Source organism: Callospermophilus lateralis, unplaced genomic scaffold (assembly GCF_048772815.1).
Source record: "Callospermophilus lateralis isolate mCalLat2 unplaced genomic scaffold, mCalLat2.hap1 Scaffold_65, whole genome shotgun sequence".
Classification (NCBI taxonomy): Eukaryota; Metazoa; Chordata; class Mammalia; order Rodentia; family Sciuridae; genus Callospermophilus; species Callospermophilus lateralis.
In genome coordinates this window covers 3,206,486-3,230,530 of record NW_027514826.1, presented here as the reverse complement: position 1 = coordinate 3,230,530, position 24,045 = coordinate 3,206,486, and the positions used below count along the sequence as shown (strand labels likewise).

The following is a 24,045-nucleotide window of genomic DNA, read 5'->3' as shown; positions in this document are numbered from 1 at the left end:
TGACAAGCCCAGGAATTTGAGGCCAACCAGTGTAACAAAGTGATATCACCAAGATCCCCATCTCAAAAAAAAAAAAAAGAAAGAAAAGAAAGAATAATTTCTACATGTCTTTTGATGTAGGAGAGGAGGCTTGTTGAGGACTGGACACAGAGCCTGCTAAGCATGCTCTCTGCCACTAAGTTTTACTCAACCGTGAATTCTTACAAATTCTTAGATCTTGATAAGAAGTCATATAACCCCTTCAAAAAATGGACAAAACACTTAAACCGATACAAAACAAATCCAAAAGAAGCTAACAACATATGTAGTTCAGTTGTAGAGTGCTTGCCTACCATGGTCAATAAGTATAATAAACTGAATTGTGTCCCTTTAACTCCTATGTTGAAGGCCTATCTCCCAGTGTGAGGAAATAAAACCTTCCAAGAGTTAATCAAACTTAAATGAGGTCTTCATCCAATAAGACTGATGTCCTTTAAAGAGGAAAATACACTAAAGATATGTGTGCACAGAGAAAAACCAGAAGACAAGCCATCTGCAGGCAAGAGGCCTAAAGAGAATCCAAACCTGCAGACACCTTCATCTTGATTTCCAGTCTCTGGGACATGAGAAAATTTTCGGTTGTTTATACCACCCAAGTCTGTGGTATTTGGTTGTAGCAACCCTGAAAAACTAATACAATGAGCTTATAAAAAGATGCGAAACAGCATTAGATCTCAGGGTAATGAAAATTAAAACAATGGTATATACTATACACACACTGGAAGAACTAAAATGAAAGACTGACAATATAAGGTTTGCCAAAGATGTAAAATATTTGGAACTTTCCTAAATAGTCATGGGAACATAAATTGGTATAAGCACCTTAGAAAATACTTTGGCAATTTCTTGTAAACACATTCTTACCACATAGCCCAGCAATTCAGCTCCTAAACATTTACCCAAAACAAATGAAAACAAATGTCCACAAAAGCCTTGTATATAAATGGTCACAGAATTTTATTCATAATATCTCCTAATGGAAAACAATCCACTGACCATCAACAATTCAATGGATTAACAATTTGTGCTATTCCATTGGAGACTACTAATCAATAAAAATGAATCAACAATATATGAAATATCAGGATATATTTAAAAACAAAAGAAGTCCAATACAAAGAAGTCCAACACATTCTTTCATTCTGCTTTTAAGAAACTATAGAAAGCACAATCTTATTTACAGAATAGAAAGATAACCAGGATATTTGAAGCTGGGACTGGCTATGTGAAGGGAATGGGGGTTGGATGCAAAGGGAACTTTCCAGAGTGATGAAAATGTTCTATTATCTTGACTCTGGTGCTTATTAATTATACAGGTACATATATCTGTCAAACTCATAAACTTAAAACAGGTGTATTTTATTGCACAGCAGGCAGTCAGAATAGTCACTGTTAAAATTAGCTGAATGAATATAGAAGATAAGAGAAGCTTCTAGAGGAGAGAGCACACCATACATGGAGCACTGTTTTCATATAAACTTCAAAAAGGTGTCAACCAAAATTTTGTAATGGTCATATAGACTTATTTTGATTGTGACATTTATTCAAAGTACTCTTTTGGGGATGAAGTAAACAAACACAATCCATAGTAATTGATTTCTAAACAAACACAATCCAAGTAAGAATCAAATACTTTTATGGTTATAACACACACACACACACACACACAAAGACACCTCTCTAACCTATTTCCTTTTTCTAATGCCTGGATGATGAAGGTTATGTTATCTTCAACTTACTGAAATTATTTGATACTTATAATAATATCACTTGGCATCAGATTCAACGATAGGTAAGGACAAAAACTATAATTAAAAATTTAAAACTTTGTCCTATAATTTGAGCATTTATCTATATTCATAGTTATATTTTAATAATAAAATCAATATCATTCTAAACTTACAAAATCACAATATAAAACAAAGTGATAGCAGAATAATTTTTAAATGGGGGTTGGGGGGCAGTATTAGGGATTCCACTCAAGCCCTCATGCATGGTAGATAAGCAGTCGCTCACAGAGCTACACCCTCCCGTAGACCTTTTTAAATTTCATTTTGAGTCAAGGTCTCAGAAAATTGCCCAGATTGCCCTCAACTTTGTGATTCTCCCATCTCAGCTTCTAAAGTAGTTGGAGTCAATAGGCATGTGCCACCATGCCCAGGTATTTTAAAATTTCTAATGTATCAAGCTGGGGTTTTGGCTCAGTGGCAGAGCACTTGCCTTGTACATGTGAGGCACTTGGTTCGATTCTCAGCACCATATAAAAATAAATAAACAAAATAAAGACCTTTTTAAAAAAATTTCTAATGTGTGATCCAACATAAGAATGTATTAAAATTGAAAGTAGGGATATGAAGGATAGCTCAATGGTTGCATGCTAGCCTAACATGCTTAAGGCCATGGATTCAATTAGCACCATAAATTAAAAAGTAATAATAATAATAATAATAATAACAACAACAATAAAATTGAAAGGAAGAATAGGAATATAGCTCAGTGGTAAAACCCAGCATGAGAGAAATCCTAGGTTTGATCCCCAGCACTCCAAAAAAGAAAAAGAAAAAAGAAAATTCATTCACTCATTCAATTTACAAATGCTTACTATATACAAAGAATTATAAACCTTGTAATGGATAAAACATAATATAAGAAAGAATTCTTGTTCTTAAGGATCTTAAAATTACAAGGAAAGCAAAGGGATGTACATACTATAAAAAAAGCCATTTTTTTTTCTTTTTTATAAAACATACACAAAATACAAAGGACCATATGATAAAGTGCTATAAAAGTTAATATTAATTGAACAAAGATTCACAGGAAAGAATCTCTAACATGTGAACAGCCAATCTGCATGTAGGAAGTAATCTGAGTTAGATGAAAAATGGAAAATTAGAAAAGAGGATATGATGAGATTCCACCCTGATAAAATACCATATGTAAAAATTAGGAAATGAAAAATAGTAAGAAGATAAGTATTCTCAAATTTTCTCAAGAATACATACTCTTGAGGCCGGGGCAGTATAGCCAAAAGCTCAAGATTTCTAGAATATTTATTTGTACCTTAAAAATAATTTAAAAATATTCAGTGCTCTCTTAGTATATGCAAGGCCTTGGGTTTGATCATCAACACTTTGAAAAATAAAATAAAAATAAAACTTACAGTCTACTTCTTTATATACCTATGTTTGCTTTAACATAAAAATATAACATTTTCCTCTCAAAAAGTTTCCCGTAAAACTAATACTCCAAGAAGATGGGGGGCAGCTGTAATTATCTTGTGTGAGCTCCCTAAATAATTCCAGTAAAAAGAATCAGCATAGAATAAAGAGAAAACAGATGGTATACGTGACTGAAATGCTACTTTGGCTCAGGGAATAGAGTGGAGACTCTTCAAGCAGTCAGTCTAGAGTTTTCAAAATCTCAGTCAGAAGACAGTACAGGTGTGGAACATGAAAAAAATTAGACATAAGGAATGACAGTCAGATCTATTCAGCAAAGTTTAATCTGGCCAGAGACATACAGGAAGGCTTTATTCATTTAACAAATATTCCTGGGTACCTCTAATGTGTTGTAATGGATAAGCTGTTGGAGAACTGAAAAAAAGAAGCAAAATTCCTGATCTTATAAGAACTTATATCCTAGTGTGGAGAAGTAAACAATAAAGTTGAAGGAAGTAATGAGACTATTCAGAAAATAAAAGAGAAGCAGCAATTATATATAGTAAAGGAAGGGATGTTTGGAGCAACAGAATTATTATTATTATTAAGTGACTGAAGACACAGTAGAAGTAATAGAAATAAAGGAATAATAGGAAAAAGTCTATGAAGAGGAATGGGGCAAAGGTATTTTTTTTAGGTGTACACATTTGGAGTTGCCTGTTGATCTAATGGATAGAAATCCAAGACTCAAAAAATTCAAGTCTAAAGATTCAGACTCGGTGGGACTGGCATTGTAGCTCAGTGGTAGAGCATTTGCCTAGCACATGTGAGGTGCTGGGTTCCATCTTCAGCACCACATAAAAATAAATAAATACAATAAAGGTTTTGTGTCCATATACAACTAAAAAAATATTTAAAAAACTATTTAGAATTGCTGAATGCAGGCAGACACTAGTAGAGGTCAGAGGGATAGAAAAGAACAAAATTAGAGGGCATCCAGGCTCTGTAGTGCATGCATTTAATCCCAGTGACTCAAGGGGACTAAGGCAGGAGGATGGCAAGTTAGAGGCAGTCTCAGGAACTTAGTAAGACCCTGTTTCAAAACAAAATAAAAAGGGCAGAGATGTAGTTCAGTAGTAAAGCATGCCTGGGATCAATCCTTAGTACCAAAAACAAAAGAAGAGTAAAGGGCAAAGGGCAGAAGACAAGAGACTTGATAAATATTCATGAGGGTAGGGGTAAAAAACAAAAGCAAAACTCCAAAGAAGAAAGAACCTAAGAGAAATATAAGAAAAACTTAGCTAAGGACTAATTGGAAGAAAGACTTTGAAAAGAGATGTTAGAATATGTGTATGCATTTTTTTCCTTTTTATCTGTCCATTCTTTTTCTGAACCCATTCCTTGTGCTTTTCTTCAGCAATTACCTTTCTTTTTTCACGTTCTTCCATTTTTTTTCTTTTTTCTAGCTGTTGATTTAATTCCTGTGGATTTCATTTAAACAAAAGGCAATGTTTAATGGAAGTACCCAAATCACATATTTTAAAAAAGACTAAGCTTAACCAAATTAAACAAGAATATAGTTTCCATTATAGAATATATACCACTACTGATAATAAATTAAATAATTAGTCTACAATGAAAGAAAGCATTGGTTGAAAGTATAAGTCATTTTATAGAAATGCAAATAATTGCTTGGCAGCAAAACACTAGTTTCTTAGCTAAACTTCAGCTAAAATCCCCTCATTGAAATCAACTTTCCCACACATAAATTTTGGCACCACTGTAAGCTATTGGCAATAGCTCAAGAGAATTGCAACTTTTTTTACAGTTATAAAAAGCTTCAAAATTCTTGCTGAAGATAAACAATAGGAATTAAGTAATCCCTAAATAAAAATTTTAATTCAGAGTTACACCAAAGAAGAAATATAAAGAAGGTATTCAGTTTTCCATAGAGAAAAAAAGAATCAGAGTTTTCTTCACAGATTTTATAGCTGCTGGGATATAAAATAAAACCAAATTCATACCCCAGATTATTTAACTGCCTTGCTGTCACCAGAATCTACATGTCTGGGCATTTCCTCAGGAGAAAGAATGTGGAAGGTATGACCAAATAAAACTACAAGTTGAATGCCACCACTCTGTCACTCATCAGCTAAATTATGGCATTAGTTGAGAAAGCTGTTCAAACTAGACTTCTCTAGGACTCTACAATCATAATTACTGGTTAGTTTTCTTCCTTCCTTAGATACTAATAATCAGATACATTTATGAATCTTCCATTGGTCCCCCTTTCTCTTTCCCAGCTTTCCTTTCTTCCCAAATACTTACCTCCATGAGAAATTTTCCAACTCTCAGGTTAATTCCAGGATCTTAAATGAAGATAAAACTTTACACCATGAACATATGTTTTTGCACTTTAGAATAACTAATCAAAAGTTACTTGTTTACCATGACTTCTGATCTTAAAATTCCACTGCAAAGAAAATAGTTGCCCTATCTTGCTTAGAAAATCTTCAAACTTTGAAATACCATATCCCACAAAACAATTATCCACCTTGATAGGATTCTTCACTAACTCATAGCTGTTATTCCTTCATTACTCACTCAATACACTTTAATTGAGTGCCTGCTATTGATCTAACAAGAACTGAGTGTGTACACACACACACACACACACACACACACACACACACACAGAAAGATGAAATCCTAGAAGTCTCTCATCTAATCTTTTCTCTATATACCAAAGAATAAAGAGCTACACTGTGAGTTACTGCGTATAAAAACAGGAGTTTGGAGAAAAGAACGAAAAGGGAAGACAAAGAGAAATGGTTTGAACCAGGATAGTCAGAAGTGAGCAGTTTCTTAAAATAGTGAGAGAAGATGACTTTAAAAGAAGTGAAAGATGTGGGTGGGGATAATGTTTAATTTAAAGTGTGATACTAATTTCCTTTTTAGATAGAAAGAGGTTTATTGAAGACAGTAAATTGAACACTATGATGAAGAATACAAGTCAAAAGGGATGATTTAGAGCTCTTATTAAGACTGAAGGCTGAGTTTGAAATGATCAGTACAATTCTGAGGGAGATTGATTAGAAGGTTACGACAATATACCTTATAAGGGGAAGACAAACTGGACTTGTGCCAGAAAACAAGTAAAAGGAGAAACACACAGAGTGTGTGTGGGTGTGCAGATACGCATGTGTGTATGTATGTGTATATACATGTGTATAAATATACATATAGTAAAAGGCTAGATATAAATCTGTCAACTATACATTTGAGATTCTCCAAACCAGTTCTAAATTTTCTTTTAAAGGAAAGTTTAAATGTATGATTAAGCATAATTGATTACATTTATATACTTTTTAAGAGTCTTCAGGTAACTCAAAAGGGGGAAAATTAAGATGTTGCATTACTATTTTATGAATGCCAAGTTTTAGTTAATGTTGATATAGGGGATAATAAAGAAAAGATCCAAAAGTACCTAGAAAATGCTACCACTGACCTGAATAGTACTGTATTCTTATAATGTCTATTTAAGTATTTGCCTACCCAGAATATACATCACATTTTCAGACACTACCCTCTCTTCCAAGGCTAGCTCCGCTTAGAATTTCCCATGCTGAATGGCTCCATCTGTTCACCACTGAGGCAGGCCTCCTAAAAGATACAGCAGGAGTCTTCTTTCCAAAAGCCCCTGCGTGGTCTTCTGGTACACCACTGAATTTTAACAGAATAATAGCTATTTTCCCATAGAGTAAACATTTGGTTATGGAAAACCAAACTCCAAAGAGGGTCCTAAACATGTATCATTATTTCAATACATTTTGCCTATTTTCAAATTTTTTTTTTTACTATTGAAGGTAACAAAAACAAAAACAAAAAACAAACTGACAATTTTGAGTTTCACCAGCTCTATATCCTACCCTATTCCTTCCTTAAGGGCTGATAAATTAAATAGCTGAAGATTAAATGGTGAGGTTAAAAAAAAAGGAAAAAAAGTACCTGGACTAGTCACAAAATAAATAATTTTTTATAATTTTGAACAGATTACATTAAAATGTTAAGTCAAATGTTAAAAATTAGAATTAGCCAAAGACCACAGAGAACTTAGAAGAATTAAAGAATTATTTTAAATAATAAAAATGTAAATATATTTAATAACCTACAAAACCAATGTGCTAGCTTGCATAGTGTTAATGTTAATTTTCAGTGTTTACCATGTTTATCATTTCAACAATATTACAAATGTATAACATTTTTTAATAGGGTAACTATAAAGGGTTAAAACAATTTTTAACTCAATCTCACAGAGCTGTCTAAAACAAATCTAAATGTCTGTTACTGAAATCAAATTTATGAATGAAATGAGCTTTTTAATGATTCAACAATACTTTAAGTTTTCCTTTCAGTGGGGCATGGTGGCACTCGCCAGTAATCCCAGCAGCTCGAGGGGCTGAGGCAGGAGGATTACTAGTTCAAAGCAATAGCAACTTAGTGAGGCCCCCAGTAATTTAATGAGACCCTGTTTCTAAATAAACAACAAAAAAGGACTGGAGATGTGACTCAGTGGTTAAGTGCCTCTGCATGATACTGAAAAAAATTCCTTTAAATGTTAAAGGAAGAAAATAAAAAAGCAAGAATGAGTTCAAAAGCAAATACTAAGTCTGATCTAGCTATTTCTAAAATATTTCTTGATACCATGGAAAAAGCACATAAATTGGAAATCTAAAGAACTTAATACCAGTTCCAGCTCTGCCACTAACCGAAACCTTGTCAAAGTTACTTCTCTGGTCTTCATGCTTCTTAGCTTTTATAAGGATCTGAAATGAACCATTCCTTATGGTCAAAAATCTGTGCTTTTAATGACATGGTTTGTAAGCAAATTAGGGAATAGAGTAAATAAAGACAGAAAAATAAGGGAAAGCCTGACTTAGGAAATAAAGAGAAAGCCATGAAAATCCAAATAGATTGAATTGCCCATAATTATTTCTTTTATTTTTTGCAGATAAAGAATATTTTCTACCACATTAGCAGCTTTTTCCCTTGGACTCTGCTATACACAGAATTAGAGTTCTAAGCTCTGGCCTCCAATCTTTGGTTTATAGCAAAAATCATGCTGGCATAGGTCAAAAGGTAAAATGAGAAGTAAACTACATGGAGCCCAAAATTAAAAAAAATTCATAAGATTAATTAATAGTTTTTTAAAACCTCAAAACCCTAGGTTTAATTTAAAAGTCTTACTCTGTGATTACTTTTAAAAATGGCTTGTTAAGCTGGATTTGTGGCTGAGTGGTACAGTGCTTACCTAGCATATGTGAGGCACTGGATTCAATCCTCAGCACCACATAAAAATAAATAAATTAAATAAAGGTATTGTGTCCACCTACAACTAGAAAAATATTAAAAATGGCTTAAGTGAAACACTAAGTATTCTTTATGCATTAAGACATAACTGATAACAAAAAGATAATTTTCTTGGATCATGAAAAAAAATTTAGAAACAGATTCCTAAGAAATTAGAATAGATATGTCTTGTTAAAATGGATGCCGTTCAATATTATTTGAATAGTGTCCATGGAAGCAGAGTGAAGAAAAGGAATAGAAAATTCAGGAAGGGTCAACTGGAGAATCAGAAAAGTTTAAGACGTCTAAGTCAGTGGAAGCTGAGGGATCATCTGGCCCAGCCCCCTTCTTCTGTACTCAAGGCTAGCTGGAAATGGAACATACTGACTTGAGCTCAAATTACATGATAGCTGTTAGTTTATCTCATTTGCCATTTAAAACCTTATTAATTTCTTAGGTAACTTGTTTAAAGTCACAGACTGGCAAATGGCAGACCTGGAATTCCTACTTTAAACCTTCTGACTTCAAATACTGTCTTTGAGCCTAGCTTCACTCACCTTCTTTATTTGAGATGAGGATAATAATGGTGCCTTCCTCATAGGTTTGATACAAGAATTAACACATTAATATATGTGAAGTTAGCACCTATATATGTTAGCATAGCACCTGCCACATAATAGGTACTTAATAAATATTAACTGCTATGATTAATGGTATTAATATTAACCTCTATATTACACAACAGTGAGAAAGAATATTTAAAAGTGAACCCAACATTTTAGTTGATCTATTCCCCCCACCCCATATAAAACTCCAGGTTCAGTCTTAAGAAGTTACAACTGAACTCCTTCAGGAGGGCTGATTACAGCCATCAGCAAGTGGCAATGACTCTAGTCCTGCTCCCTGTCACATTTTTTTTTCTCTTAGATGCTTCATTTTCATGGAGAAATATATAAACAGGCCTATGTGATCATACTTGCAGTATGGCAATGTACTGGGGCAAGACATTTGAGGCAAATGTGGCAGTAACTGTGGTGGACACAACCCTTGTAGAATGGGGGTAGATGCAAAGGAACAGAATAAAAGTAATACTGCCTACTTTCTCCATTCAAATTACTTCATTTAATCCCCCCATGGACCCTATGGTGCAGAAAGTTTTCTATGTTGTACATAAGAAAACAAAAGTACAGGGGAAACAAGTGACTTGCTTGACTACACAAATGGATGAAACAGGCCTTTGCCACACCCCTCCCCCTCCCCCTCCCCACACTCTATCTCCATCTCCCATCACATTCCACATCAACCCACATACAGCTCTGCTGGACTCCTGTACCCAAGGGTAGAAAAACTGGATAACTGAAGATTCTCCATTTGAAAAAAAAAAAAAAAAAAAAAAAAAAAAAGTTCAGGCAACTATTTGTCTTGATCTGGGTGTTTAAGACAATGATTTCTAATTAGATTTCATAGTTTGTAATAACGTTCCAATCATGATTTTTCTTTTAATCTCAACAATTTTTGTTTGTTCTGCCTCTGAGGAATCTGCAGGCCTCTGGGAATGTAACTGAACTTCTTTGCCTCATTGTCCCACAGGTTGGGGAGCAGCACTCAAAAACATGCAGGGCAGGCACACGACCTTGAGGGAGAAGGGCCCCCGGTAGGCTATTCGGGGTCCCTCCTACATGTTCAATGAGAAGGGCACGTGCCTGACGCCTGAGGAAGAGCGCTTCCTAGACTCAGGCGAGTATGGCAACATTACAGTGGTCAGGAAACTGCTGGAGGAGTCCAAGACCCTCAATTTCAACTGCATGGACTACATGGGACAGAATGCGCTGTAGCTGGCCGTGGGCAACGAGCACCTGGAGATCACGGAGTTGCTGCTCATGAAAGAGAACTTGGCGCGGGTGCGGGCTGCGTTGTGCTGGCCATCAGCAAGAACTATGTGCACATTGTGGAGGCCATTCTCAACCACCCGGCCTTCGCACAGTGCCAGCGCCTGACACTTAGTCCGCTGGAGCAGGAGCTGCAGGAAGACGACTTCTACGCCTATGATGAGGATGGCACACGCTTTTCTCACGACATCACGCCCATCATCCTGGCGGCCCACTGCCAGGAGTACGAAATCCTGCACATCCTGCTGTTCAAGGGCACCCGCATCAAGCGGCCCCACGACTACTTCTGCAAGTGCATCTAGTGCACCGAGAAGCAGCGGAAAGATTCCTTCAGTCACTCGCGCTCCTGCATGAATGCCTACAAAGGACTGGCAAGCGCTGCCTATTTGTCACTGTCTAGAGAAGACCCCGTCCTCACCGCACTGGAGCTAAGCAACGAATTAGCCAGACTAGCCAACAATGAGACTGAATTCAAGGTAACTCTCCCACTCTTGAGGGCAGATGACCCAGTGGGCTCTTCTACATGTGCCCAGTATCAAAATGGGTTGTCTTCTGGTCTGAGAAAGGGTGAAAGCCTCAGGCTTTTGTCATTCAGGCTCACAGAGGGAAAGGAGGGAAAAGCAGCCCACTAGGTGAAATATTAAAAAACAAACAAACACATAAATGTAAATAAAAGGTGACTTTGCACAAATCAATATGGTAAAAAACAAGGAATTTGTGGTGCTGGGGCAGATACCTCAGCCCTATCCATGGTCACTTAGGAATGTCTAGGATATCAAGGTTATTTCCTGGTCTGGTCTTAGACTTCATGATTGTTTCATCTGCATGGTTTTGATTTGTCTCATTCACATCTCTATCCCATGCTGAACTGTGCTAATCTTAGGTTCAGTCTCAGCCCAATGTTAAAAGACACAGGATCGCCTTTCTTAAACCTCACCAGCTATTGCTATTTTCTTGTCAATGGGCTGAGATGGCATCTCATGAAAAAGCAAATAAAATTGTACAGTTGCTTGTCATTCCAGTAAATGGTCTAGGGCAAAGCCCTACAATTTAGCCACCCTGAGAGCACCTTACCTATCTGGCCAAAGGATGGATACTCATTTCCAAAGTCCATTATTTAAGAGTGGTCCTGTGCTTTTACTGTCAACTGACACTCCCCTGAAAGAGAAGACTAGGACATAATGTAAGAAACTCTTTTGACATGATGTTTAATAAAAGTAACAACACTTAGTGGGCATTTACTATATGCCATGCACTAACTGCCTTACTTATTTATCTTGGTTAACAATAACCAGTATGCTGTGGGTACTACTACTATCCCCATTTTGTATGAGAGCACAGAAGTAGACAGAAAGCACCCAGTAAATAAGTAATGAAACCATTGTTCTAGTCTAGGCATCCAGAGCTGATTCAGTCACTCCAGCAAACCTGTGCCAGAGGTCTTGTTCATACATTGAGCTTCTCAAAATTTTATTGGCCTTTACGTGAATGATGAAGGGATTCCTCACTCCAGGTGTGGCTGGAAGAGTAGTAACTACAATTGGGCTCATTATTTCCCCTTTTGGCTATGGAACACACAAAAAGGCATCACATGGGGGCTGGTCATCAAACTGAGAAAAGATGTCATTTGCAAGTAAAAATTTCATTATCCAAAAGTGATGCAATGCAAGAGCTATACCTTCATAGAATACAATTAGGTGACCAAGGATGTGTACCATTTCATAGCAAGGAAGGCTCTCCTGGGACATGTTGTTCATGGAGATCTCAAAGGATGGAATGAGATCAGGTCTTACTGAGCAGTAGGAGGTGGACACAGGGGGAAAGAAGTATCTGGTGGCATTTGGATGAACAAATGAAGATGAGGCCCAACAAAGCCCAGAGCAGGGAGGAGATAGATGAGGAACTCCATGTGACCAAAATACCGACTTCTTGCTGGGGCACCCAAGAGGAATGCTGAAGAGATGAAGTGGGGGGCAGATCTCAGAGGGCTCTTCATGTAAGGCTGAGCACTCTGAATGTTATTCTGTAGGAGGAAATGGAAAGCCACTAAAAGTTGATGATTCAGGTACTAAGTAGTGAAAACCAGAGTTTTGGAAATTTATTAACCTAAGATGAAATGGAGGATTTGGACTGGGACTGGGTGGGGCACTAAGACTAAAGAGAGGAGCAATTCAGGAATGCATACATAAAGCCAGAAAGAAAAGGCTTGTCCCACCAGCTAGGGATAGATAAACTAGGCCAAGAGAAGGTAGCATGGCACCACAGATTGTGAATAGATAAAACACCCTATAATTAAGCTCATTTTATTTCATCTAATTCCTTAACATTATTCATGGCCTCATCTAGAAAACATGGTGGCTATTGATGCCGAGATTACCCAAAGAAACTCCAAAGAAATATAGCTATTGTCTCTTCTTTTCTCACACCAAGGGCAATGATTTCCCAAGCAAGGCTACTGGAACTTTTCTTATTCCCCAGCCTTCAGACCAATCCTAAACAGGCTCTATAAAAGAAACAGCTAAGCCAATTACTTCAGATATTTCTGGCCAAGAAGGAAAAAAAAAACAAGCAAAAAATGTGCTTTGGATTAGATTATCTGGATAATTGCACAATTCTCTACTTATCTCACATCTGGGAGCATGCCACCCTAAATAAAACAATGCTACACTAACATTTGTAAACACATCTGAGCCATTTGTTTCATTTACTAAAACCCAAAGTCTGACATATTTTAGTGTACATAATATCTAAAACTGGAAGTTTGTTGAAATAATTTTCTATAATTTCAAAAGTAAATTATGGAAATTGTGAACAATTAAGAACACTACTAACATTATGGCAAATACTTTCTATAATGCAGTCATTTACTCAGAATAAGAGCTAGCATAAATACATTTGCTGGCTGTTAACATCCACCTAGTAACGTTTGTTTGAAATAATGTCTTTCAGATTGTTGACAAATGGTGCATTATAAATTAACATAACAGTTCCTTTAGAATTTTATTACTTATTCAACTATCCTTGTTTGTTCATTCCTGACATTATAAATCTTCTTAGAGAGCAGTTTAGCAGGAAAGAAGTCAAACTGTCATGAAAGAATAAAGAACCAGTGAATGTATTATAATTGCACTCTTGATGAGTCTGTTCTGCTTTCTAGGGACTACATGTGGCTGCTTGTTCTCACATGTTATGGAGATGATCTAGTGTCATCAATTATGTAAAATACTATCAGTGTTTCATTGGAAATATGTTACACGTCATCCTCCATATCTTCTAAAATGCTCACTCTGGAGTGACATGTCCTGACTAGTACATATCATCCAGGATAAGCTTGAATTTGGGGAGTCATTTTAATTTACTACCAGAATAGAGGCTAGTCATTCACAACAAGTGCAGCCAATGTCAAGGTCTCCAGTAAATTGTGTCTGGAATCAGATGCCTACTAGAAAGCCATATTTTTTGGTGGGGAAATTGTGTAGTTGTTCAAGGATTGCATATGTCTCTCTTATATTCTTGGGTCTAGAAAGATATTAAAATTCAACTGGTCAGTGGAGTATCCCAGTGCCTTAAATATACCCAGTAAATTAGTAAGCATTCCAGAAATACGTGATGAAAGGAATGAAATAAATCCTAAAAGAATAATCATTCCAGCTGCTGAAGCAAATTATTACTTTTATCTATGGCTCAAACTTAATACATTTATGGATTTCATAGTAGTATTTGATGAACATGGTGAAATGGGAAAGTTCTAAAGAAGACTACAGCTGGTAGCCAGGGATAAAACCTTCACATTCAATGACTGAAGACTAATCATATGTTGCGTGTCTTCTTTGTCTTACCTAAAATAGGGTTTGAGAGCACTGCCCAAAACTGACATTTTGATTGATTGGTTTATCTATACACTAGGAGCCAGAGAAAGGGAAGATTGGTGTGATCTGGACTATTCAGGTTGCTTTACCCTGGTGGAATGGGCTCTCTCTGTGTAGAAGCATCTGGGTTAGCAAGAAAAAATAAAGAATATGTCTATCTCGGTTGGGTTGTAACTCCTGCCACCAAGAATATAGAGGCCTCTGTATCTTTCCTGAATTAGTCTGCTTGGTTTTCTTTGCTGATCATTCTCTTATAAAATTGCTCAAGGTACCCCTTTATTTTGTTGATATCTTCCTAAATGCATTCCTAGGCGATTTGTCTATATGTGTTGCTCATCTGTGGAAATGATGTTTCAAAATGATTAGAAGTCAGTATTTTTTCCATTTTAGAGTAGGTGACAGCAGTGCCCTAGGGGCAGGGTAGGGGATGAGGAAGAAAAGGATGGCAAGGGAATACTGCAGGGCTTAGGAAAGAAAGGAGGATGGGATGGAGGGATCCCTCTTGCTCCCTTAAATTTTGCTTCAATTTGAAAGCATCTACTGTCACCAAGTCAGAGAACTGTGGAAGCCCAACAAACAGTGCAGCTCAGTTATTTAACGTTTGCCCATTCTGAAGGCTAGAAAAGCTGCTGCTGAGGAAGATCTTCCTGTTGACACAAGAGCAGCATGGAGACTTGTGCTTCAGTCACAGCAATTTATTCTGACAGACCTCAGAGAGGAATCAAGAAAGCTAATGTTGTGACTGATTCTCCTTAAGTGTTAATGACCTTTGTGTTTTTCAATGGATAGTTAACCACGGATATTATGAAAAATAGATAATAAATTATATATTGATGTTGTGCTGTCATTTTAAGACCCATAAAAACCCTCCAGGCCTGAAATACCACAAATTAAAAATGCAAATAATGATAAATCAGGCCAATTTGCCACCTGCTATGATTTTAGTGAGATCCCATTGTGGAAGGTGAAGATGTTGAGATGGCAGTTTGTAATCTGCTTGCAAACTTATCAAGACAGAAAAGGGAAGAGCTGGAGAGAAAGAGGATTTACTTTGAATTTTGGTGCTGAGTGCTCAGAGTACACTTGAACTCTGGCCATCTGGGGCTAGGAAGACAAAAAGCTGAGTGAAGTCCCAGCCTAGGCTGGAAGCAGTCCCCAAAATTGAGTAAGTCTTATGCCCCACCCTCCAGTGTTTGTAATAGTTTCTCATATGGTTCGAATACTTTCAGGATTTTTAAATATTATAGACTAACACCCTAGGAAAATATATTTCCTTGAAGTTTGAAAGTTTGGCTGGTAGTATAAAAAATGCCTGCTTAGCATGCAGGAAATGATTTGAAAATCATTTCTTTTTCCACTGGGGAAATATTTTTCAAGCTGTGAAGGTGCAAGTGTGTGGTGTATGTGTGTATAAGAGAATCTGGCAGAAAAGCCCTCAAAGCACTCACTTATGTATCATCCCTGATACACTAAGGAATCTGACTAGGCCACTCTAGGCCTGTGCTTGAACATCTAATGATGCACAATGAGCAGAGGAGAGAATGCCCACAGAAGGCAGGTGATGAGTGGAAGGGCCTGGCCCTCACTAAGCACATGCAATGAGGTATGCTCTATTGTTGGTCTACCTGGGGCTACGGTCACAGGCCCTGTACTTGAGAAGACTGGCTTATTTCATGAAAAGGGATAAAGGTGACTCTGCCCAAGGTAGCTTTGTGTTTCTATTTCATTGCCTAAGTATCTGGAGAAGCACTTTTGATAGAGCATTCATTAATGAGTCATAACAGGAAAATTAGCTAATTAATGTGTCCTTTAGTGACAGTTTTTTGAGATCACAAATAATGCCTAAAATTTGAATGCTCTTCTAGCTTTCTGCCAAGAGTATCAGCCTCTGAAATACAGGGAGATAGTGAAAATTGTGTTAGAGGTATTCAGGTGAGATGAAGGAAGCTATTAAACTAAAACATAGGTAGAGTCAGGCTCCAGTGATCACACAGTGTAGTCATGCTTCATTTCCTGGACACAGAAGAGTGGAGAGCAAAAAGCTTGGCCCTGGAGCCAGTCAGACCTGGGTTTCATCTCCTACAAGTCATGTAATTTTGAACAACTACTTGAAGTTAATTGTCGTATTTCAAAAATGAAGGATGGGAGGGAAGGGCTATATACTTCAATCATAACTTCTTCAAAATGGATTGCTTCTTCCCCCACCCAAACATTTTCTCTTACCCTAATCTGCTCATCCCAGGGACACCATGATTTACTAAAACTTTGTGTACTTCATCCCATTTAACTTCAAGAAAGTGCTGGCACAAATGTCGTGCTCAGTAAATAAATAAGTTGGTAAATTTATGAATAATAGCCTCTGTGTGTTGGTAAGGATTAAATGAGATCAAGAATATATCTGTGAAGAGAACTAGACACATAATAAGCATTATTAATTTTTCACTAGAGAGCTCAGTGGCAATTCCTTTCCCAAAGCCCACTGAATTGTAAGCACTGCACTTTTTTTTACCATTAATACAGCTTACATTTCAGCACCTCCTCTATTCATAGGGTCTTTTTGATTTTGGCTAAGCTTCCTATCCCCTCAGCAGAGCTTTTCAGAAAAAGAAAAGACCTAGGTTGTACGTGTGAGCTCTGTGGTTAAAAATAGGCCAAAGGAGATGTTCTCCAATTGGAAAAATGCAGACCACTAAAACCAAATAAACTAAGAATGCTACTCAAATATTACTGTGAAAAGAAGTGATGTGGGCTAGAAAGATAGAAAATCAAAAGAGAGGGGGAGGAAATGGGCAGGCAGAGCTCCCGACAAATGCAAACAGAGATTTTAAAAAATATCTGTGGAAAAGATTCATCACCACACACTAAAAAAAGGGGAAAATCATTTCCTACACAAGTGAAACTATCTGTCTGAATTATCAGAGATACAGAGAAAAATGGAGATGGTTCTTCAAGAAAATTAGCCAATAAATAGTAGCACAAATTAAATAAAAAAAACACAAGGATTATTTCTCTGAAAGAGAAAAGTCACAATGCTATATAAATTAATCATAATGGGGGTAGCATTAATCAAGTATGCTGCACATATCATTGGCATGGAGGCATGCATTTTAATTAGCAATAAATTCACACTCAGATTAAATGGGGAGATACATGTCAGGATGTTGGGAGAGGGGAAGAGTCTATAGACTCACAGAGTATCAGAACCAGATGAACCCTATTTATAGAGCTGTCTGAAACCCAAGCGCTCATGCCATAAATTCTTTTTTTTTTTTTTGGTACCCAGTATTGAACCCAGGGTGCTTAACCATCAAACAATTTATTTTTTATTTAAAGACAGGGTCTCATTAAGTTTATTAAGACCTTGCTAAGTTGCAGAGGCTGGTTTTGAATTTACAATCTTCCTGCCTCAGCCTCCCCAGCCACTGGGATTACAGGCAAGAGCTATCGTGCCCAGCCATGACAGATTCATTTTAAGTCTCTAGCCTAAGCAAGTCTCTGGGTTAAGTGCTCAAATAAATAATGAAGGTAAAGTTCCCACCATCAAGGAGCTCATTGTCTAATGGAAGAAACAGACATTCTTCATACAACCACAAAAATAAACACAGCATTACGAATTATACACTATAAACCATAAAACTATAAACTCTATAGTTTTCAGAGAGTTGAGTCAATGATGCAGATGTGTGTGTGTGTGTGTATGTGTGCATGTGCATGCACGTGTGTGTGTGTGTGTGTGTGTGTGTGTGTGTGTGTGTTTACATGCACATATTTGAAGATTTTCAAAGAAGGCAATGTTTTACTGAAACCCAAGGGCATAAAAGAATAAAACAGACGTCAAGGAATGGAAAAGAGGGTTCTGGGCATAGAAAAGTTACATGAAATAACACACTGCTGAGAGGAAAAAGGAGGCTCATTCAGAAAATTGCAGGTTACATGGTATGGATTCATTGCAGGGAATAAAAGGAAAATTAAGCAGGTGATAGGGATGCTGACCAGGACCTCAGACAGGGCTTTACCTTTAGTGACCATGTAAAAAGCTGGACTTCATTGTAAGGTGAATCTGGAGAGCCATTGGAAGCTTTCAGCAGGTGAAAAAGTGACTCACATCTACAGTTTGAAAGATCCAATCTGCCTACTGTAGAAAATGGATTAGAGAGGAAAAGAAAGGAAGAAGTTAAAGATTGCTGAGGAAGATGAGATCATCCCTGAACGATGGTGAATGGCATGAGTTTCCAGAAGGACTAGCACATCTCAATCAGTGGGTGAATCATCACAGATGGACCCACAGCACAGTTAGAGGATGTGATTGCCTCCTAGACATCTTTGTTGTTATGAGCTTCCCAAGGCCCTGCTTCTCTCATCTCTGGTATCTATTGGGGCTACACAGGGGTGCACCAGGCAGTGGAGAAACACAGGAAAAGGAAACAGAATATACCAGGGCTTTAACTTCTCCTCTAATTCAGAAGCCCAATGGAATAGGAAGAGGGCAAGAGAGTAAGGTAGATCCCAATCTGCCACCCTGACCTTTGAAGGAAAAAGATGTTGACTTCCAGACTTGGCCAAATTATTCTCTGCAAAGCATTGGCAGCACAGAGATATTGGAAGGTGGAATCAAAAGTGATAATCCCAGTATTGAAAGGATCCCACTGATTTTTAATCTTTGCACTGCATGTTCCAGACTCTGAATACATCTTTGTCCCATTTTAATTTTTCATTCAAGTGAGAGAAATTGTTGAGTCATATCTATAATTTGTGTTAAACTGGAGTTCATTTTAGAATAAATATAAGCATGGAGTAGACCTTTTCTTCCACCTCCTTTCCCCTTGAGGTTTTTGGTGTTGTGACAGACTAAAAGGAGACAGAATATGGGCAAGGCTTTCTGAGCACCCAAAATCCCAGTTTAGTCAGGGTGGGTGTATTGTTTTTCTAGTGCTACCATAACAAACTATTAAAAATTTGGTGATGTAACACAAGAGAACTTTATTGTATTACAGTATTTAAGGTGAGACATTAGCAGGGCCATGCTGTCGCCAAAGGTTCTCAGGGAGAAGCCTTCCTTTCCTCTTCCTAGTTTCTGGCAGTTGCCACTAATATTATCTCATCAACACATCCCTCCAGTCTGTGCCTCTGTCAGCATGTGGTGGTTTTCCTGGATATTTCTATGTCTCTTCTCATAAGGGTGGCAGTCATTTTGGACTAAGGGGCCACCCTACTCTAGTAGGAATCCATCATAACTAATTATACCTGTAACTACCCCATTATCAAATAAGATCACCTTCAGAATTTCTACTAAGGATAGGCCTTAGAGTATGGGACACTATTGAGCAATACACTGGGAGAAGTACCAGGTTCACATGAATTAGAGAAGGCTGAGACCAGGAAACAAGGCAAATCTTCAAAGGAAAGGAAGAGAAAAAGTCATAAATCAGTTATTCTGGATAACCAAAGTCAGTCCTACACTAGGAGGTCAGTCTGAAAGAAAAGGGTAAGGCTGCTGGTACCACTCATTGACAGAGACACAAGCACAGCCAAGGATGCTATACTACAACTCCATACAAGTGAGTGGGGGTGGGAGTGCTGGGGGAAAGAGGCAGGGTGGATAAAAGGTGGGAAGGTAGGGACAGAAGCAATGGAAGGAAACTTGGTATTGAGGGCATTGGTCCTTTCAAGTATGAGGAAGGCATTTTCTTTTTTTCTAAATATTTTTTTATTTGTTGATAGACCATTGTTTTATTTATTTATATGTGGTGCTGAGAATTGAACCCAGTGCTTCACATGTGCTAGGCAAGCGCTCTACCACTGAGCTAGCCCCAGCCTGAGGAAGGCATTTTCAAGTGTTGGATTTTGGGGTAATAAAAATAAAATACTACTAATTCTAGAATTTTTAGAAAATATAAAATGTCAGAGGGGACAAAGAAGTGAGCACTAATTCCAGCACCTAAGAATATTACATGTTTCAGATTGTTCTGCCTAGAGTTTCTCATATCCCAGGTGCAAAATTTGAATCATTACTATGAATCAGATGATGGAATATTACCACAATATTTTTGTTACCCTTCATAATTTCTCTCCATTCCCATTCTCTCATACTAAAAGAGTCAAACATTGCAATGTATTTATATGTTTAAGAATGTTGATATGTATCATTCATTCAAGGAACATATCTGATGCCTCTACAGTACTCTCAAATTCTAGATACTGTGAATACCTCAAGATCATTAAAAACCACATCATCTCTGCCCTCTTGAAGTTTATATTTTATTGCAGATTACAGAAAAATAACTGTTGATTGGGTATGTATGTGTGTTTATAAATTAGATACAAGGGTATTATGGCATAAAAAGTTGTTCTTTTTATTCTCTGTCACCCAGTGCCTTTTCCCCTGTTGTCTCTATGTTGCTGTGGGTAAAAATGGTTCATTTCTTCTATCTACCATCTAGTCTTTCATCCTCTGTACAGTCTTAAACTTATTCCTTCCCACAGGGATAGCATATATTGCTTCTAACTTCTTCTTGTCCCTACATTGCTTCTAACTTCTTATTACCACAAATGACGCTGCAAAGCCATCACTGTACCCTCTTACAATCTCATTAAGGTACTCCAGATTCAGGAAGGAACATCCATGTTTAACTTCACCAAATACACTGCTGCCAAGAAGGCCTGCCCTGGTTACACTCTCTTGGGGCTGCAGTTTACCACATGATGCCAGCACTGAGTATTATTCTGCTTTCCATTGTCTGCCAGTTTGAGCAATGTGAAGTCACTTGATTTACATTTCTCTAATCATTAATGAAGCAGAGTACTTCCTAGACTCTTTAGTCATGTGAATTTCTCCTTACCATGAATTGCCTCTTCCCATCTTTCCTTCACTCACTTTAAAAAAATTCTTTATTTGTTCTTTTTAGTTATACATGATTGTAGAATGTATTTTGACACATCATACATGCATGGAGTATAATTTTCTATTTTTGTGGTTGTACATGATGTGGAGTTACGTTGGTCATGTATTCGTATATGAACATATGAAAGATATGTTCTATTCATTTTACCATCTTTCCCATTCCTACCCCCACTCTCCCTGTCTAATCTGGTGAACCTCCCCCCTCTCACCCCCTCACCCCCACCTATTGTGAGACAATATTAACATATGAGAGAAAACATATGGACTTTGGCTTTTTGGAATTGGCTTATTTCATTTAGCATGATAGTTTCCAGTTCCATCCATTTACTGGTAAAAATCATAATTTCATTCTTCTTTATGAGTGAGTAATATGTGTATATCTACCACATTTTCTTTAACCATTTATCTGTTGAAAAGCACCTAAGTTGGTTCCATAGCTTGCTTATTGTGAATTGAGCTGCTATAAACATTGGTATAGCTACATCATTATACTTTGCTGATTTTACGTTCTTCGATATAAACCTAAGAGTGGGTCATCCATCAACAAGTGAATTCACTTTCTTCTCAGCAGCACATGGATCCTTCTCTAAAATAGATCATATATTATGCCACAAAGCAACTCTTAGCAAATACAAAAAAAGTAGAGATACTACCCTACATTCTATCATATCATAATGAAATGAAATTAGAAATCAAAGATAAATAAAAAAATAAAAGCTACCCCAACACCTGGAGACTAAATAATATGTTATTAAAAGAACAATGTGGTGCAGTGGACATTAAGGAGGATATTAAAAAAAATTCTTAGAGGTAAATCAGAACATTGATACAACATACCAAAATCTCTGGGACACTATGAAGGCAGTACTAAGAGGAAAGTTCATTGCATGGAGTTCATTTCTTAAGAGAAGAAAAAGAAAAAGTCAACAAATAAATGATCTAACATTACATCTCAAAGTCCTAGAAAAATGGAACAAATCAAAACCAAAAGCAGTATAAGACAGGAAATAATTAAAATCAAAGCTGAAATCAATGAAATAGAAACAATTTAAAAAATCGACAAAACAAATTTTGGTTCTTTGAAAAAATAAATAAAATTGATAAATGCTTAGCCATGTTAATGAAGAGAAGAAGAGAGAAAACTCAGTTTACTGACATCCATGGTGAAAAAGGAAATATCATAACGGACACTACAGAAATACTGAAGGTAATTATAAATTATTTTGAAAATTTGCACTCCAATAAAATAGAAAATATCAAAGGCATCAACAAATTTCTAGAGTCATATTACTTGCCTAAACTAAATCAGGAGGAGATATACAAGTTACAAAATTCAGTTTCAAGGATTGAAATACAAGATGCCATCAGAAGCCTATCAACCAAGAAAAGCCCAAGACCTGATGGATACACAGCTGAATTCTATAAGACTTTCAAATACTCCTCAAATTATTTCATAAAATAAAAAAGAGGGAACACTTTCAAACTCATTCTATGAGGCCAATATCATCCGGATTCCAAAGTCACACAAAGACACATCAAAGAAAGAAAACTTCAGAACAATATTTCTAATGATCATAGATGCAAATCTTCTCAATAAAATTCTGGCAAATAGAATACAAAAACATATCAAAGAGATCGTGCTCCACAATCAAGTAGGATTCATCCCAGGGATGCAAGGTTGGTTCTACATATGGAAATCAATAAATGTAATTCATCACATCAATAGACTTAAAGATAAGAATCATATGATCATCTCAATAGATGCAGAAAAAGCATTCAACAAAATACAGAACAGCTTTATGTTCAAAACCCTAGAAAAACTAGGGATAAGAGGAACATATCTCAACATTGTAAAGCCCCAGGCCAACATCATTCTAAATGGAAAAAAATTGAAGGCATTCCATCTAAAAACTGTAACAAGACAGGGATGCCCACTTTCACCACTTCTATTCAACATAGTTCTTGAAACTCTGGCCAGAGTAATTAGACAAAAGAAATTAAAGGGTTATGTATAGCGAAAGAAGAATTTAAATTAGCACTATTTGCTGACCATACGATTCTATACATAGATGACCCAAAAAGCTCCACCAGAAAACTTCTAGTACTAGTAAATGAATTCAGCAAAGTAGCAGGATATAAAATCAACACCCATAAATCAAAGACATTTCTGTAATCAGTGACAGATCCTCTAGAAGAGAACTAGGAAAACTACCCCATTTACAATAGCCTCAAAAAAATTAAATACTTGGGAATCAATGAAGGAGGTGAAAAACCTCTACAATGAAAAATACAGAAAGCTAAAGAAAGAAATTAAAGACCTTAAAAGATGGAAAGGTCTACCTTATTCTTGGATAGGCAGAATAAATAAATTGTCAGAATTAATATTGTCAAAATGACCATACTACCAAAAGTACTATACAGATTTAATGCAATTCGAATCAAAATCTTAATGATATTCCTCATAGGAATAGAAAAAGCTGCTACACCAATGGTACAGAGTAGAGGACACAGAGATGAACCCACATAAACACTGTTATCTCATATTAGACAAACATATATTGGAGAAAAGATAGCCTATTCAACAAATGGTGCTGGGAAAACTGGATATCCATATGTAGCAAAATGAAGTTAAACTCCTATTTCACCAACTCAACTCAAAGTGGATCGAGGACCTAGGAATTAGACCAGGGACCCTATGCCTAATAGAAGAAAAAAAAGGCCCAAATCTTTATCATGTCAAATTAGGCCCTGACTTTTTTAACAAGACTCCTATAGTGCAAGAAATAAAATCAAGAATCAATAAATGGGATAAATCCAAACTAAAAAGCTGCTTCTCAGCA

General features: G+C 36.7%; 1 pseudogene; it reads left to right on the top strand.

The window, feature by feature from the left end:
• Nucleotides 1-6,193: 6,193 nt before the first annotated feature.
• Nucleotides 6,194-24,045, top strand: part of LOC143640820 (short transient receptor potential channel 7-like) — an 85,908-nt pseudogene continuing 68,056 nt past the window's right edge.